Below are 17,385 nucleotides of genomic sequence, written 5' to 3' on the forward strand. Positions count from 1 at the left end.
AGCAGCAAAGCTAGGTTAGAAATCCTTTATAAAAATTAAATTACTTTACCCACACTTGTAAAATACTCTGTGCTATTATTTGGAAGTGATAAAGTCTACTGAGTTAGCTGCAGAAGTGCTGTATGTAAATAAGACACTAAGATCCAAAACAATTTAAAACTTTGGGACTCCCAATGCTGATAATCCTTCTAAAATGTGGGGATGGAGGAGAACTGCCAAACAATGCACCTCTGACTTTAGTGTAGTTTGAGAGTCATACTCTGAACATAATAAACAATTGGCAGACTGAATCAGCATGTTCAACATGCCTCCTGGTTTTAAATTAAATGGCATTTGACCCCCATAAACTTCCAGTAATAGGCTCAGTTTAATGAGGACCACTCACACCAGCAGCTCAGATCAGAAAAGGAAATCTGGATTCTCATTCTTTTTTACAGACTTTTAAAAAGAACTTTCATGGTCAAAATATTTCAAAGCACTTGGCAAAACAGTTAGCTAGGCCCAGACCCACAAAAGGACTTAGATGCCCAACTCCCATTTTAGGCACCTAAATCCAAAACTTAAGCACCCCTTAGATCCTCAAAACCCTTGCTAATCTGCTGCCTAATCCTGGAGACTTCTGCAAACCTTCAGTGCTTAATTTTTCACCATTTAATTCCTCAGGACACCTTACGTTTTTACCTGGGCACTGCTGCTTCAGTCCTGGAGAAGAGGTGGTCCGCTCAGAGGTAAAAGGCACTCACCTGGGATGTGGGATATTCCACATCTGCCGGATATGGACAATGGATTTGAACAGGAGTCTCCCACCCGTATTCTGGTATGGGTGTCTCCCATTGAAAGTGTTCCATTCGGTATGAAATATTTTAACTATACAATAGGCAAAAGAGAAATGACTATAATCCAGTGGCTATGGCACTCACCCACAATGTGGGAGACCCAAGATCAAGTCCCTTTTCCTCAACAGGCAAAGGGGGGAATTGAATTAGCATCTCCTATATCCTGGGTGAATGCCCTCCTTAGTGGGCCAGAGGGGAGACAGTCATAATCCTCCTTCTTCCCCACTCCAGCTTTGTGTGTCATTAGGCATGTACTGTTCCCTTTCTTCGAAGAAAATAGCTTAGATGCCTGACTCCAGGAGAGAGTTCACAGCTGTAGATTCCAAGTGGAGAGAGGTGCCGTCCCCACCCAGACCTAGGTGGGTAATTCCCAGGGAGGGACAGGGCACCTAACTCAGAGTTTGTGGTACTCACTGAGTGACTAGGCACCTAGAAGCTAGGTGTTTCAATACTGAATGTTGCAGTGTTAAGTCTCTTTGTAGATGTGGGCCTCTAATATAGTATTACAATGATTGTATTGTAGGTGTAGGCACCCTTTACTAGAGGGGCCTCTGAACGTTATTGGGAGTGTTCCAGGGGGAAAGGCTGTGTGCTGCAACCTAGCCTTAGAGCCTACAGCTCCCATGATGCCTTTATTTTGGCTTGTGGATTTCCTCTGTGCTAAACTCAAGTATTTTTGTTTTCTTTTGTAATGTTAAGCTGGACTCCAGGGAGCCATTCCTGGTATTTAATCCCTTTTCAGTTACCCTATAACATCTAGCCTGGAGTGGCCAGTATTAATTTTTAGAATCATTGCAGGCCCCCACCTTCTGCACTCGAAGTGCCAGAGTGGGGAGTCAGCCTTGACGGGTGGCAGGGGGGGGAAGGAAGGAAACTTCCTCGTGTAGAGAGAGCAGGCGGTGGACTCCTGTTAGGGTTCCCTCCCCATTCTGAACTCTAGGATACAGACGTGGGGACTCGCATGAAAGACCCTCTAAGCTTTTTTCTACCAGCTTAGGTTAAAAACTCCCCAAGGCACAAATTTTCCCTTGTTCTTTAGATTAGGTAATGCTGCTACCACCACGTGATAAGACAAAACTCAGGGAAAGGACCACTTGGAGTTCCTACTCCCCACTAATATCCCCCCCAAGCCCTACACCCCCTTTCCTGGGGAGGCTTGAGAATAAACAAGAGGAGCACAGACCAACCTTGGGTTTTTTTAGGACACTAAAAAAAACCAATCAGATTCTTTAAAAAAAAAAAGAGAGAGAACTTTATTAGAAAGAAAAAAGGTAAAAGAAGCACCTCTGTAAAATTAGAATGGAAGATAATCTCACAGGGCAACCAGATTCAAAACACAGAGGATTTCCCTCTGGGCAAAACTTTAAAGTTACAAAAAGAAAACCAGGAATACACCTCCCTCTCAGCACAGAGAAAAATCACAAGTAAAATAAAAGTAAGCTAACGCATTCCCTTGCTAGTACTTACTAATTCTAATGGAGTTGGGTTGCTTGCTTTTTTGATCTGTCTCTGGCAAGCTCCCAGAACAGACAGACAAAGAACAGACAAAACAAAGCCTTTCTCCCCCTCCCAGATTTGAAAGTATCTTGTCCCCTTATTGGTCCTTTTGGTTAGGTGCCAGCTAGGTTACCTGAGCTTCTTAACCCTTTACAGGAAAAAGGATTGTGCCTCTGGCCAGGAGGGATTTTATAGTACTGTATACAGGAAGGTTGTTACCCTTCCCTTTATAGTTATGACAACTCCATTTTGGGAAAAGGAGTGAGATGGCTGCTGTGGAGCTCTGTTCATACCAGGAGCTGTGCTAGGAAGCCAGAAGCTGCTGCTGAGAGCCTGCAGGTGCTTTGATGGATCAGGGAGCCTTAGAGGCTGTTAGTGGCTTCACTGGAATCACAGCAGACACTGTTGCTGTGCCTGGAGCTGACTGAGGTGGGCCTGCAGTGAAGGAACTGGGAGTAATCCCCACTCTGGTTTGGGAAAGTACTTGCAAGGAAAGGGGCACAGCAGAGACTGAGTCTGAGGAGAGGCAGAGTGATCTTCCTACTGAACCACGCATGCCACAAATTATATTATTATTAATTATTAGAATAGCTTTATTCCTGGAGGTTCCCAAGCCACACCATTGAGTGTGTACAGGGGCCAACCAGGTGGAGGCACCGCCAATTTTAAATTCCTTTAGGAGTAATGGGACTTCAGCAGAGGAATAGAGGATTCCCACCTATCCAACCACTGGGATACTCAGAACCTTCTTAATGTCAACAACATCAGGCGCCCAGGCACACAGGTGAGTGTTGCCAGCTCCCAAGTAACCAGGGGAGGAAAGGGGGGTTACATAGGCAAATGCTTAAAGAGCATGTTGGAGAGTATTCGAAGAAGAGCTACAAAAATACACTGAGGTCTGGAAAGCATGCCTTGCTATTAGAGCTGGGCAAACTTGTTCTGACAAATAGTCCATTCACTATGCAATTCATCATCCCCAAACTGTTCATGAATTTGCTGAATAGTTTGGGCCAGATTTCCAGAAAGGGAGACAGGGGTAACCATTTGTCTTTTAGTCAAACAGTTAGGACACTCATCTGGGGTGTGGAAGACCAACATTTGAATCCCTGATATAGAGCAGGATTCTCAACTCCCTGGTCTCCCCTATGCCAGGTGGGTTCCCTAACAACAAGGGTTAGGAGTCATTCTCACATGCTCTGACCCAATGAATATTTCATTTATACAAAGTGAATCAGCTTTGAATGGAATTGGGGAGATTCTTCCAAAACCTCCTCTGAATAACTAAGTTTGAGGGGGGGTTTTTTGGTTTGATTTTTTACTTTTTAGCCATATGTCTTTATTTCCCTCTCCTCCCCACCCCCTTCTTCCTTTTTTCACTCCAAACACTCAGTATTTTATCACATTTAATAGTGTCAAGACTTTTCACAGTAGGGTTTACATTTGGATTTGGCACAATAGACACTTCCTAAGGTAACCCATAATTCCAATCCATTAGGTTAATGTATTGCAGCTGCTATGAACAGTGGGCATGTCATCTTTTGTATAATGAAGCCTGGTATGGAGTAGAATATAAAACTAAATAAACTGAAAAATTACTCTGCAGATACCTGGCATGGTGAGTTAGTTGTTTTTTCCCCCCATAAAGTCAGTACATGCATGGTCAACAGATTCATCAGTTGTATTATAAAATATTCAAGCCAGGTAGCTGTATTAGGCTATATATACACTATTTAATGATCACTTGCTTCCTTTCAACTTATTTTTTTTTATAAACTGACCATTATTTACATTGCTGTTCACTTAGCATGATATTTATTACCATGCATAATAAAAGGTGCAAGTACCACTCTACCACATAAAGATTCCTTGTGGTAGAAGTTTTACTCCTGGGTGAATTCTGCACCACTGTGCATGTGCAGAATTTATGTCCCCTGCAGATTTCTTTGCTTCCCCACAGAAAAATGACTGGCAGGGAAACCACAAGAGAGATCATGAGACCCTCCCCAGCAGTATGTTTTGGGTGCCCAGGGCAGCCGGCAGAGAGGTAAATCACTGTGTGGCAAGGGCCAGGACTAGGGAAGACGTGGCTGGTGGCTCCTACCCTGCACTGAGTTCAGCTGCTAGTCCCAGCTGGGCTGGGGAGGATAGGGCTTCCTCTTCCCCTGCACAGTATCCGGGGCCAGGTCAGACACACCCTAAGATTTCTCCTTCAGCTTCAGGAAGCTCTGCAAACTCCCCCTCACACACACACACTTCCTGCACCCATTGCTCCTCAGCTGCAGGGGAAGGGATTCCTCTATAGCAGTGGTAGGCAACCTGCGGCCCGCACACGGCCCATCAGGTAATCTGCTGGCAGGCCACGAGATGGTGTTTACGTTGACCTTCCACAGGCATGGATGCCTGCAGCTCCCACCTAGATCTGAATACCTATGGAATGCCATGCCATGGAACCAGGTCTTTGTTTTTCATAAATCTGCTGAAACATATCAGCAGACTTGGGATGAAATTCTGTTCTCAGGTACACTTAATAAAATCAAAGTTACTTGAAATTTACAACAGTCTACATAAAAGGAGTCTTTGTGCCTTTGGCTCCAGTTCACTCGAAGTGCAGATGAAGATGGAATCCAGTCTAAAACTCATTTCCATCAAGTATTTTCTACTTTCTGCCAACAGTCACTGGATGCCTGAAAACATCCATTATAAAGCTGTGATTGGGAACAGAAACTCCAAGTTAAAAAGGAAATGTGTACTCATTGAACTCATTTTAAAAATGTTTGCATTAAGTTAGATTCTATTCTTCCTTATGGCAAATACAAAATAGGAAGATTTTTTTTTTTTAAGCAGCGGATAGATCCACGAACACTGAAGGGACATATGTAAATGGAGCACAGTACCATGTCCAAAGTTCTGGAGCTTAGTTTCCTGATACCCAGCCATGATTGTTTTGATTTCATTTCAGTTGTGATCAGGATGGCAAATTACTCTGAAGAAAAAAAAAAAAGAGTGTAAAGTCCCAAAATATCACAATTCATGGGCCATATCGGTCACAACAGTGACCCACTTATACCAAGTCTAATTATGGCTCATTGAATCTATATGCAATTGGCAGAAGGAATTAATTGGTGCTGCAGCAAGTTAATAAGTTGGCCTTTCCAATATACAGACCTATTGTTTTAGGTCTCGCATGCCAATTAATTGTGTGCTTTCATCCTTGGCTCTTGGACAATGTGATCTAAACCATGTTAACTGGTGATTAGAATGTTAAATTGCTAACTCTATTCAACATGATTGTTACTCTCTACTCCGAAGAATTTGGATGCCAGACCTAAAACAGAGGTAAGGGCCAATTTGAGAGCATAAATGTGTAATTGGCACCCTAATTTAGATATCCACATGGCTAAACTGTTCTTTTCTAGTTTGGAATTGAAGTATTGTACTATTAGACATTAGTAAGGATGACAGAATCTGGCCTTAAATGTCTCAGCTGTTTTTCTAGCTTGGTTCTTGGTTTACATACAAAATATTTTGGATCCAACATTCATTTAATTGAGAATGTTAAGAATTCATCTGCAGTGATCAGAATGATTAAGAAGTTTGCTAATAAAATTACATTTTTAAGTCCGTACTTTGGAACTCTGAAGTAGGTACCTTTAAGGCCCAGATCCTTTAAAACTATTTAGGGCCTAACTCCCACTGAAATAAGTAGGAGTTAGGCAGCTAAATACCTTAGAGGATATGGTCTTTTATCCACTAAGCAAAAGGTTTTCTAACTGTGGAGCCACAAACCACTGGTGGTTTGCAAACAATTGGTGGTGGTCAGCAGAGAGCTGGCTGGTTTCTTTGTTTCCAGCTCCTTCCTATATAACAGGGATTGGCAACCTTTGGCACACAGCCCGTCAGGGAAAGCTTCTGGTGGGCCAGAACAGTTTGTTTACCCACAGCCCCCATTGGCCTGGAAAGGCAAACTGCAGCCAGTGTGAGCTGCGATTGGCCAAACCTGTGGATGCTTCAGGTAAACAAACCGTCCCGGCCCACCAGCAGATTTCCCTGATGGGCTGCATGCCAAAGATTGTCGATCCCTGATATATAACATAGCTCCCATAAGAAGAAATTACTCTGTTAAATGTAATATCACTAGCTCTTACCTCTGTGCGGTCTCTTTGGTCTTCCTGACAAATTTAATAGATACTGTCAGATAAACTTCTCCAAGTTCTTGCATCTTTACTTCAAAGTAGTAATTAAGTGACCTCAAAAAAAAAAAAAAAAAAACCACGCATAAAGAGCAGTAAAACAGTGGGCAGTGAAACTACAAATCTCTAATAAATTAGGTTTTTTTTTTAAAAGTGTCTTCAGGGACATATTTAATCAGATTGTAATATAACCCCATGTATTGCATCACTAATTACATTGTATAGTTTGGTTAATTTGGTTTGTACTTCAGTTATTAAAATTCATGATTTGTCCTTATGAAATTAAAGTGATCAAATGTGCTTGATAAAGCCACATTTAGAAATAAATTAAGTCATTTTCTACCATCATATAATCACGCTACTGCTAGGGTTCATTTTAATTATAGTGAAATGTCACAGAAAATTTAGAAGTCATTGTACCAAATACAATGTGTGTAGACTGGTAAGGTATGGAGGGTGCAACATTCTTGTTTTTAAAAAAAACCTTCTCAAAATACATGTGGTATCTAAGAATTATCCTGCAAAATTCTATTAGAAAGAGAAATTGAGCCAAAATACTTGTATTTTCTGGAAAAGAAATATTTTGCTACTCTCATACTTTCTTGTTATTGAAGGAAATTGTCATAACTGTTATTTCACACAATAGGCTCCTTTTCTAGTCTAAAATTCTAAAAGGAAGGATAAAAAGTAAGACCCTGAGGATATTTTGAAAAATGAGAACCCGTTGATCTTATGAAGTCCTGTTACTACAGCTGGATGGGGGGGGGGGGGAAGAGGGGGAAAGTTTCAAAGTTTGTCTTCATTCCAAATAGAAATGAATCTGAAGCCTTTGAAAAATTTTCATGGAAAAAAGTGGGTGTGTCCATCTGACCCCAGAATAGCCAATAGCCCAGTTACTGGGGCACTCATATGAGATACTGAAGACGTAGGTTCAGTCCCTGCTCTGCCTGATTCAGAACAGGAACTTACTCTTGAGCTTTTGTCTCTCACATCCCAAGTGAGTGCCCTAATCATTGGGCTACAGAGTCTGTGTCTCTCAAACTCTCGTTGGAGGCGGAGCTGTTCCACTTTGTATAAATAATTAAGTGTTCATGGGGCCAGAGAGATGGATTCTATTGCCTGGGGGCTAGGGCTCCCTCCTGAAATATGGAAGATACAGGTTCAAGTCCCTGCTGCAAAATAGGCAGAACACGAACTTGGGTCTCCCACATTTCAGGTGAGTGTTCTCACAGCTAAACTGTTGGCTATTCTGGGGACCTGTCTCTCTCCAGAAATTTTATCCTCAAGTGGAGAAACTTTTGACAAAAGTGTTCTCCAAACCAATATATTTCCATCAAAATTTTTGGTTTGGGAGCGTGAGGGGCAGCATTTTCTGACAAAAAAGTGTTTTGTTGAAAAGTTTCCAGCCAACTCGATCTGTTAAAGCAGAGCATTTTTATTAGCTGCCTGAGCATTTAGCTCTAAATCAGTGATACTCAGACTGCAGTGATGCAGGAGCCAAATTAGCAATCAACATTACCCAAAGGAGCCACAGTAGTGTAAATTCATTGTTTCATTTACTAAAGTACTATTCATATTTAAATAGTATGATGAGGAGATATGTATTTATAAATGTTCTCACAGCCAATAGTTTACTACAAGTTAACTTAATTGGTTAATAACATAGTAAAAGCATCCTGTTTGGTTACTAACTTTACTATCATGGGCTGCAAAGAGCTGCAGGAGACACATTAGAGAGCCAATTCTGGCTCACAAGCCTCAGTCTGAGTATCACGGCTCTAAATCATCTTGGGCTTCTAGAGATCTCTAGCTCCCACACCTTATAGAAAATAAACATTTCTAGCGGTATTGTGAACCATCTTATGAAATTTAATAGCGCCCCATATCACTGTTATAGGATCCTTCAACAATAAGCCAGCTATTCATCACATATGGAAGTGTCACTTTTTGCAAAATAATAGCTAACTGAACTTAATGGAAAGTTACTAATAGATAGTTGACTCTTTTGTAGTAAAGCAAACACAGCATCACCACCCCCTGGAGAGATATTCTTCAAGCTTAATGAAACTTTGAGCACATAGACACGTGAAACAGAAGAGGATTCTGAATGCGTGTCAGGGGGCAAAGTTATCTGACAGTGTTCGAACTAGTTGTTACAGACTGGAGAGGAACAGGAATGATTTTTGAAGTGCTGGCTACAACTTACAGGAATAGACAAAGTGTGATATTTTACCATTTAATATCTATTTCAGTCATCCTATAGAAATTATTCATATTGTAAATAAAATAGAATGGGGTCACTTATCAGTGGGGCCACTCACTTTGCTCCTAGACTTATGCTCCTTCCTTGAGGAGCATAAAACTGGCCATTAGAAAGCCTGGACAGTACAATTAAATAGTGTACCACTTTTTATTCTCTTTCTTTGGTAAGCACCAGCTTTGTGCTTGGTCCTATACCGTACATAGAAATGATAGATTGTCAATTCTTCGGGACAGGAACTAAAGCACTCATCCTGCAAGCTGTTCTGTATGGTATACATCAGCAAAGTTCAGTGCAGGTTCAAGGTAGGTTCCTGAAAGACAGACAAGGCCACACAAGGATACCCAAAGAATGGAGGAAATTTATATTTCCCCACCCCACGCACAAGGAGGATTTGAACGAAGAGAGGGATGAAGTACAGACCTTAAAGGAACTTTCTGCCATACTGAAACATTTTCCTCCAGTGCATTCTCTTTTGCTACATATATAAAGTATGACTGTTCTAGATTTACTGGGCTGAATTTGGAAGAGAAGGTGAAATAAGGGGGAAGCTGTAGGTATGAAGTTATACTTGGAAGCAGGAAGTCAGTGGTGCTGTGTAGTTTAACAACACACAAATAAGGACTCATTCTGTAGCAAGAGGTGTCGCCATGTGTCAATATTTTAACAACTACCAAATAGCATATAGTCTACAGAATGATTGTCGGATACTTCATTGAATTTTGGTAGGAAGCCATAACCCAATGAAGCATGTAATATCAGATGGGACTTTGCTTTGTTCAATTGCTGGTTATTGCCAGCTCATTGATTTTAAATAGCAAAGCCGTTGGTTGCTCACTGTTTCTAATTTCTTTGGCACTAAGATATTCTCTTGGCTGCACCAAGTTGAGTTTCAGGATTAACCTAGAACCCACGCAAAATATTGAATAGTGGACATATATCCCTGCAGTCAGCACATATCTACATTTGGTGTATCTAGATATGGCCAAGGGAATCACTTAGTGGCAGATTATTTCAGAAAAATATTTCTGCAGATTATTTTGTCCTTTAGACAGACATCAGTATTTTAAAGAATATTTAAAATTACTTAGAGCCCAGTGTAGGATGCCAGTATCTTCTTGTGAGTATCAAGTAGTAAATATTGCCCTCTTTTTACTATCAATACAGCGTGAAAGCTAAAAAGTGCTCTCTGCCACAGCGTGCAGTAGAATCTATCACCTTTCTGTCCTCTGGGTACAAATGTTATATAAATGAAAGCAATGCAAAAAGGAATGTTTCTTTGGCTTTCTTTCCTCCAGTCATTATTACACAGACAGGGGATTTATACTGACCATGGTAGCAGGTGATTTATTATTTTTGTTGTTGGAGAAACAGACAGCTGAAAAGGGGTTTTGAAATGGAAATTGTGACATTTACTGAGTAATAATCCTATACTGCCATTTACAGGAAACAGGTGGTGGCTGTTTACCATTGCAGACAGATGGAAGTCCTGCAGTGGAGTTATTTTTTCTCTTAGATAAACTAGCTTAAATAATTCACGCTTTTTTCCTGCTTGATTTGTGCTTTGTACAAATTTAAGTATTAAAAGACTTTTACTACAGAGTAAAATGTAGCACAGCGTATATAGCTTTTTCTTTTTAAGCCCATGTGAATCAGATTTAAATTTTTATAAAGGACTGTTTATTATACCCAAAGGAGAATAGGGATCAGGACAAGTAGTACTATGAGGAATTTTGCTTACGTTAATCACAGAAGAAACACCTTCCAACTGAGCACACTTGCACATATCTATATCCTGACCACCACATGCTATGCATGGTAGCAAGGAAGATGCACCTGTGATAGTCAGTAATGGAAATCTTATTATTTGAATCCATATGCCTAATATTTCCATCACTCTGGAGTGTTCATCCATTTTAATGTTGCTTCTTAAAGCACCTTGGTTAAAGAAGCAGTTTTCCTAGACTCAGATATGGTGAAACCACAGTTGTGATGCAGTTTCCATTAAGATGGACTCTGACTGCTTCCTCCTTACCACCAAGGCCAGCTTTAGGCCAATTCCCCCGAATCGGGCCCTGCGCCTAAGAGGGCCCAGTGCTCGCACTTAAGAGGGCCCCACGCCCTAAAGAAGAGTGCCTAACTTAGGTGCCCTTTTAATTTTTTACTCACCCGGCAGCAATCCGGGTCTTTGGTGGCATGTCAGCGGCGGGTCCTTCAGTGCCGTGGAAGACCCGGAGCGAGTGAAGGACCCGCCACCGGGTATTCGAATCGGGCCCCGCACTTCCTAAAGCCAGTCCTGCTTACCACCAAATAATATTAATACACCTTTAGCATGAAATGGCTTGTAGCTTTTATCAAGCCCGAGGAGGTTGCTCGGTGGAGGGGAGGGTGGAGATAAGAACAAGCAGTTGAAGTTATTTATTTTTAAGGCATTTCAATACATTTTTATAATATATAATAAAAATAAAAATCCTTAAATTTAAATTCCTTTAAAATGGACATGGTCAAGGCGGCTCAGGGTAGGCTGGTTAGTTAGGACTCCATGAGAACTAGTGCACAGGACCTCTTATTACATTTGAGTTAAAGCTGTTAAAAAAATGAGTATTTCCCCATGCTGATTTCCCCCCTACTGTTACTCACACCTTCTTGTCAACTGCTTGAAATGGGCCATCCTGATTATCACTACAAAAGTTTTTTTTTCCTCCTGCTGATAATAGCCCACCTTAATTGATTTGTCTCGTTAGAGTTGGTATGGCAACCCCAATTTTTTCATGTTCTCTGTATGTATATACATCTTCTTACTGTATTTTCCACTGCATGCATCTGATGAAGTGGGGTTTAGCCCACAAAAGCTTATGCCCAAATAAATTTGTTAGTCTCTAAGATGCCACAAGGACTCCTCGTTCTTTTTGCTGATACAGACTAACACAGCTACCACTCTGAAAGCTGTTAAAGTTACTGAAATTCCTTAATGTTTGGAGGTTTATGAGGGTTCCAGTGGGCATTAAAATGTCATGAGGCGCTTTATGGACATTATAAATATAGTGAAGCATTTAGCAGATACTATAGATGTCTTCTGGCACTTGGCATTTAAACGTCAAAGTCTTGCCAGGCACTCAGACATTAGAAATACAAGCAGTTACTTGTCACTTATGTCATAGGCAATGGTGAAATCAGCACTCTTCTGAATCAAATTAAGTCTTGTAAAGAAATAACCAGGTAAACTATTGGCTTTCTCCACCATGTTTATAACATTTGGGCCACACTGAAGTCAGTTGGAGTTTTGCCATGGACTTCAGTGGGACCAGGATGCACCCTGTGAGCCTAAAAAAATTCCAAGTTACAATCTTTGCTAGTTTCTTCTTCCTTATGGATTTTGCAATAATGGTGAGCCTAATAAGAGCCAGTTATGAGTCTGGAATGAGACATGAAATCAATGGAGTTATTCCAGGGATTAATCTGACACAATAGCCTTAATATCCCTAAAGGCGGGGGGCGGGGGGGAATTCCAGTATCACAGAAAGGAATAGGTACCTATAACTGTATGAAGAAAATTTTAGATTGGCACTTTCAAAGGAGTTAATGCCTAACTCCCTTGGACCATTTAAAAGTCCCAGCATTAGTAAATGAACATCCTTTTCTTCTGCATAGAAACATGGGAACTAGATAAAATACTCAGTTAACTTAATTGAGACTAAAATTCAAGCCTTAAAATAAATCCACCATAGATAACTACAGATTAGTCCTTCCTTTGGCTTCATATCTAGCACTTATGTTCTTTGCAGATATACTCTTCCTGTGGAGCAAAAAAGGTGGCAACTTACTTTCATCTAAACAAACCAAACTGATTTGTTATCGCTCATTATATTCAAATGGATAAAAAAATCCCTCTAAATAAATAGTTGTCTGCTCTTAAAGGTAATTAGTTTTATGTATCAGGGAATACTGTCATTTTTCCTACAACCTCCTAGTCCCAGCTACAAAGTTGTTCTTGTCCCCATTTGAGGATCTCACCTCTCCAGATGTATTTTATAAAGGCCCTGTCACCAAACCAGTGGTCGCAGAGAATACTGCCGTAATGGTACATCCATTAATGAATACTGCAGATGCTACTTAGTTGCCTTTAATTCTCATGTGGGATTTTATCTAAGCCCCTTTGCTACTGTAAAGCTGTCAGATCTCGTGCCAAACAGCTACAGAGAGGGGTTAAATACCCAATTCTTCTATCCATAGGTCTTATGCATTTTTCAAGTCAGAGAACAGATTCAGGCTTCTTGCTTTTCAGTGACAGATAAAAGATGTAGGTTACACTGGGAGTTTTAGGTCTCTCTTAGAGGTGAGAGTCATGATTTTTTTCTTTATCCACAGTACTCTCTCTAGTATCAATTCCAGATTTTACTGGGCATCTGGATCCCTCCCTACTTCAAACCTCCTAGACTATAGAAGTGCTCCCCACTCCTCTCCCTGAGCTTTAAAAAAATTATTTGAGGGATCTCCTTCTCCTTTCCTTCAGTCCAGGCTTTGGCTGGCCAGAATGTAGGTGATCAGACTGATGCTTTTGAGGGAGCGTCTCCTGCACAGCTAGATTTTGGATAGTTGGGCCTGGATGAATTAACTGTAGAAATACTACTGTTATGAGAGCATGCACTCATTCTATCCCAAGGGCATGCTATTATCTGTTCAGTGTTATTCTGGAGGAAATCAGTGCCAATACAAATAGTTTAGAGGCTTCTGAAGTCCTATGCAAGGGATTTGCTTTATTAAAAAGAAATTCAAACTTTAGTTTCTTCCCATGTTATTCTTATTGCCTTGCTTTCCTTAAGAAACCTATTTTAACATGTGCTATAGATTTTCCTCCTCTTTTATGGAGGAACTTTGTTCTGTAGCAGCTCCCAATTCAGTCTCAATTGTGTACATGACAGGTGCAGCATGCCACAGAATGAAAAGTTTTAAAGGTTCTGAACTGACTGCCTCTTTGACGCTTCACTTCTATAGAAACTAGTTATACTCCAATTTGAGACCATCTCACTGAGACTCATCCTGAAAAGAGATCTGCATTCTGGCACCAATCACCTTGTGGGTGCATTGCTTAGTATTAGTTCAGTTGTCTAACACAGCCCTTGTGGCAGTAGTGTGTAATATGCTCTTCCTAGACATCAGTCCTTTTCTCCCACATTCAAACTTTTGGAGATGCTACTTTTTCAGAATCAGAGGGTTAGCCATGTTAGTCTGTATCCACAAAAACAATGAGGAGTCCAGTGGCACCTTAAAGACTAACAGATTTATTTGGGCATAAGCTTTTGTGGATAAAAAATCCACTTCTTCAGATGCCTGGAGTGAAAATTACAGATGCGGGCATAAATATAGTCACACATGAAGAGAAGGGAGTTACCCTACAAGTGGAGAACCAGTGTTGACAGGGCCAATTCAATAAGGGTAGATGTGGTCCACTCCCAATAATAGATGAGTGGGTGTCAATACCAAGAGAGGGAAAATTGCTTTTGTAGCGAGCCAACCACTCCCGGTCCCTCTTCAAGCCCAAATTAATGCAAATAAATTGTAGCTCTGCAGTTTCTCTTTGAAGTCTGTTTTTGAAGTTTTTTTTGTTGAAGTATGGCTACTTTTAAATCTGTTATAGAATGTCCAGGGAGATTGAAGTGATCTCCTATTGGCTTTTGTATGTTACCTTTCCTGGTGTCTGATTTGTGTCCATTTATTCTTTTTCAGAAGTGATTTCTGTTATAATTACTGCTGCCCACAGGGGTAGATAGCTCTGTGGTTCAGTTTGACTTTTTAATATTTTCTTTAATCGTTATTCTGCATATGTGATTATATTTTAATTATTGTTTATTATTATATTTTAATTGTTTGTCTCCATTAGGACTCAAAAAAGTTGCCTTAGGAAACTGCTATTTCCTGTTTTCAAAAGAGTCGTCTTATCCTAGATGGTGAAGACTATTTAATCTATAAGAGTATTAATTAAATCTTTTTATATCCTACAAATAAAGCATCTCCACCACACTACCCCCTTCAAATTTTAACATTTCATCATAGAAACTACTCAGAGTTGTGCAGTAAAATAAAGGAATCAATCTAGCAGCCTTCTGCATATGGTATTCCCATTCCTGAAGTGGGTGTTCAATAGATAAGAGGCTTTGAAAACAATACCATAGACAACTCCACCTTACCAACACACTCCTCACTTAAGAAACAAGCAGACCGTAGCTATGGTCTTTTGTAATTCACTTGTATCTTTTGAAGTTACATCATTTCAATTGACCTTAATTTTCATCTTCATTGGTAATATCTGAATGAGAATGGAGACTGAAGTTTTTTTCTGGGGATAGCTGGTGGGCTTCAATTTACTGAGTTGTATGACCCTAATCCAGCAAGATACTTAAGCACTAACTTCAAACAATTACTCCATGGGATTAAAGTTTAGCGTAGAAGAGTAAATCATGGGTCAGCATGCCCCCTCATGGCTGGGTATGCCATAGCAGGCTCTCCTCATCTGTACCCCTGCAGACAGCCACTCCAGTTCTACAATAGTCAGCTGCTTCTCCTGACTTAGCCCTCTGGCAGGGTCACTTTAAAGCCTCACCCCTTCTGGGATATCAACACCCTATATAAAGGGTGTTCCACACTGCTCTGGTTGTCAGCACAACACATTCCATCCATCCTGGGCTCCTCAGTGCAATCTCACTCTTCTCCCAGAGAAACAGGCTCCCAGTCTCCCCACAGTATCTCCCAGTAGAATGCAGAAAACCCTTAACAAACCAAATCCAATTAAAGCAGCCTATACCCATCTGGGCTTGAGCTTTTAGTCTCAGATTCTGTCCAGCTCCCAGTTCTGTTGCAAAAGACCAACCCCGCAGGTTACTTCCCTGGAGAGCTGCCCCTTTCCCAGGACCTACCAATGCTTCTTCCACAGAGTGCAGAAACACTAATCTTCTCCCCTTCTAGGTCCTTCACCTGCATCTCCCTTTTAGCTTTCACTGTCTTCCTTTATGAAGGAGACCCAGCTCTGCTCCAGCTGGGTCTGGTAAGAAATCAAGGCTGACACACACTGCAGAAGGGGGCTAACTGAGCTCAGATTCGTTAATCTTTTGTTCACCTGTGTGGCGTTTACACCTCATCAAAGTAAGGCATGTACTTAATTATCTTGCTGAATTTTTAATGTTTCACAATAAAAAATTCTGGTTTTGTATGCTTGATTTTAGGGAAAATAGGCAATGTCACATGCACCTGTTTATTTTTAATATTTCATGTTTGCTATTATTTCTAATTATATCAAAAAAGGAAGAAAATTAGGCAGACTTTATATAAAAAGACAAAGAAATCAATTAATTAGATTAAGATATGTGATACCATGAAGTTTGGTGAATGTCTAAGAGAATAGCTACTAATTAAAAATATATGCACTAGAAAATCTGACACACAAGAAGAAAATCAAACATACGCAAAGAAATGAATTATTTGGTAAATACATGTATATAAAAGTTCGTGATATTGTTGTTCTGCATGAACTTTTCCTTTTTAAATGTCTGGTCTTCTGGCTAAATGAGTATTTCATTTTTACAGAATATTGTTGTTTTTTAAATAAAAGTCTATGCAAAAGTGGTGGGCCTTATGGACAATAGGGAATTCTACTTCAAAATCAATGGCATAATTTGACCAAATAATAACAGCTATTTATTTGTAATAACAATGGACCCAGTGACGGGCCTGGACCCCAGTGTACTGGGCACTGTACAAACAGAACAAAAAGACCAAAAAAATTGGGGGTTGGGACTAAGAATAAAGTTATTTCAAGAGACTCTAAGGGTACTAAGATATTGCTATTGTTTTACCTGGAGTTATTGGGTGTGAATCTAGAGTGACTAAACTGATTTCACTGTGGATTTACGCTGATGTAACTAGAAGTGGAAACTAGCCCACTATATATCTGGTACTTATGTTAAAAATTAGATCTCATTACAGTCTGTTCACTTATAGAATAATTTGTTGGGCAAAATTGGACACCAAGAGCTATTTAACCATTTAAAGTGAAGTAAATGCTGCACATTAGTAATGTGATTCTTGATGTTGTTCATTCGTTATAAAAGACAATAAAATTTTCATCAATGAAAATTACATTTTCAACTGTTTACAAATGAATTTGTGTCTAATTCTTTCTTGGCATAATTCTGTTGATAATAGAGTTACAACAAGGATGAATTTTGCCCAGTGTTTATAAGACAGGCAACAATTGCTCAGAGCTGTAAAGAGTCAAATTGCTTTGGATCATCAAAGTGTGCAAAACATGATACTTCTAACTATCTCTTCATTAGATAAGGGGGGAAGGGTTAATTTCAAACATTTGATTTCAGTAGGATTACTTATTTATGAGCGTATCTGAATGTTTGGGCTCAGTCCTGGCAAGCCCTGGCACAAATTAACCACTGCCTAAGGGGAGGGAGCCTACAGTTTACCTCAACCAGCTAATGTGTGAAATCTACGGCTGTCTTGCCTTGTCAAAGCAAAGCTTGACCACTACTTTGGTTCAGGCTTCAGGCCTCATACCAGGCCTCTGATACACAGGCTTATGTTTCAGGCCCTCTTG

The 17,385-nt window shown here is 40.2% G+C and overlaps 1 long non-coding RNA gene across 2 annotated transcripts; it reads right to left on the bottom strand.

The window, feature by feature from the left end:
* Positions 1–3,204: 3,204 nt before the first annotated feature.
* On the bottom strand, positions 3,205–15,833 carry LOC135983913 (uncharacterized). 2 transcript variants are annotated; one of them, XR_010601765.1, is made up of 4 exons: positions 15,698–15,833; positions 6,479–6,580; positions 5,228–5,316; positions 3,205–5,038 (listed from the first exon to the last, which is right to left on the bottom strand). It is a non-coding gene; the product is annotated as an uncharacterized LOC135983913 (long non-coding RNA). The 2 variants fall into 2 exon arrangements; XR_010601764.1 differs by lacking the exon at positions 3,205–5,038 and having other exon boundaries at positions 5,096–5,316.
* Between the last annotated feature and the right edge of the window lie 1,552 nt (positions 15,834–17,385).

This window comes from Chrysemys picta, chromosome 1, assembly GCF_011386835.1.
Source record: "Chrysemys picta bellii isolate R12L10 chromosome 1, ASM1138683v2, whole genome shotgun sequence".
Lineage (NCBI taxonomy): Eukaryota > Metazoa > Chordata > Testudines > Emydidae > Chrysemys > Chrysemys picta.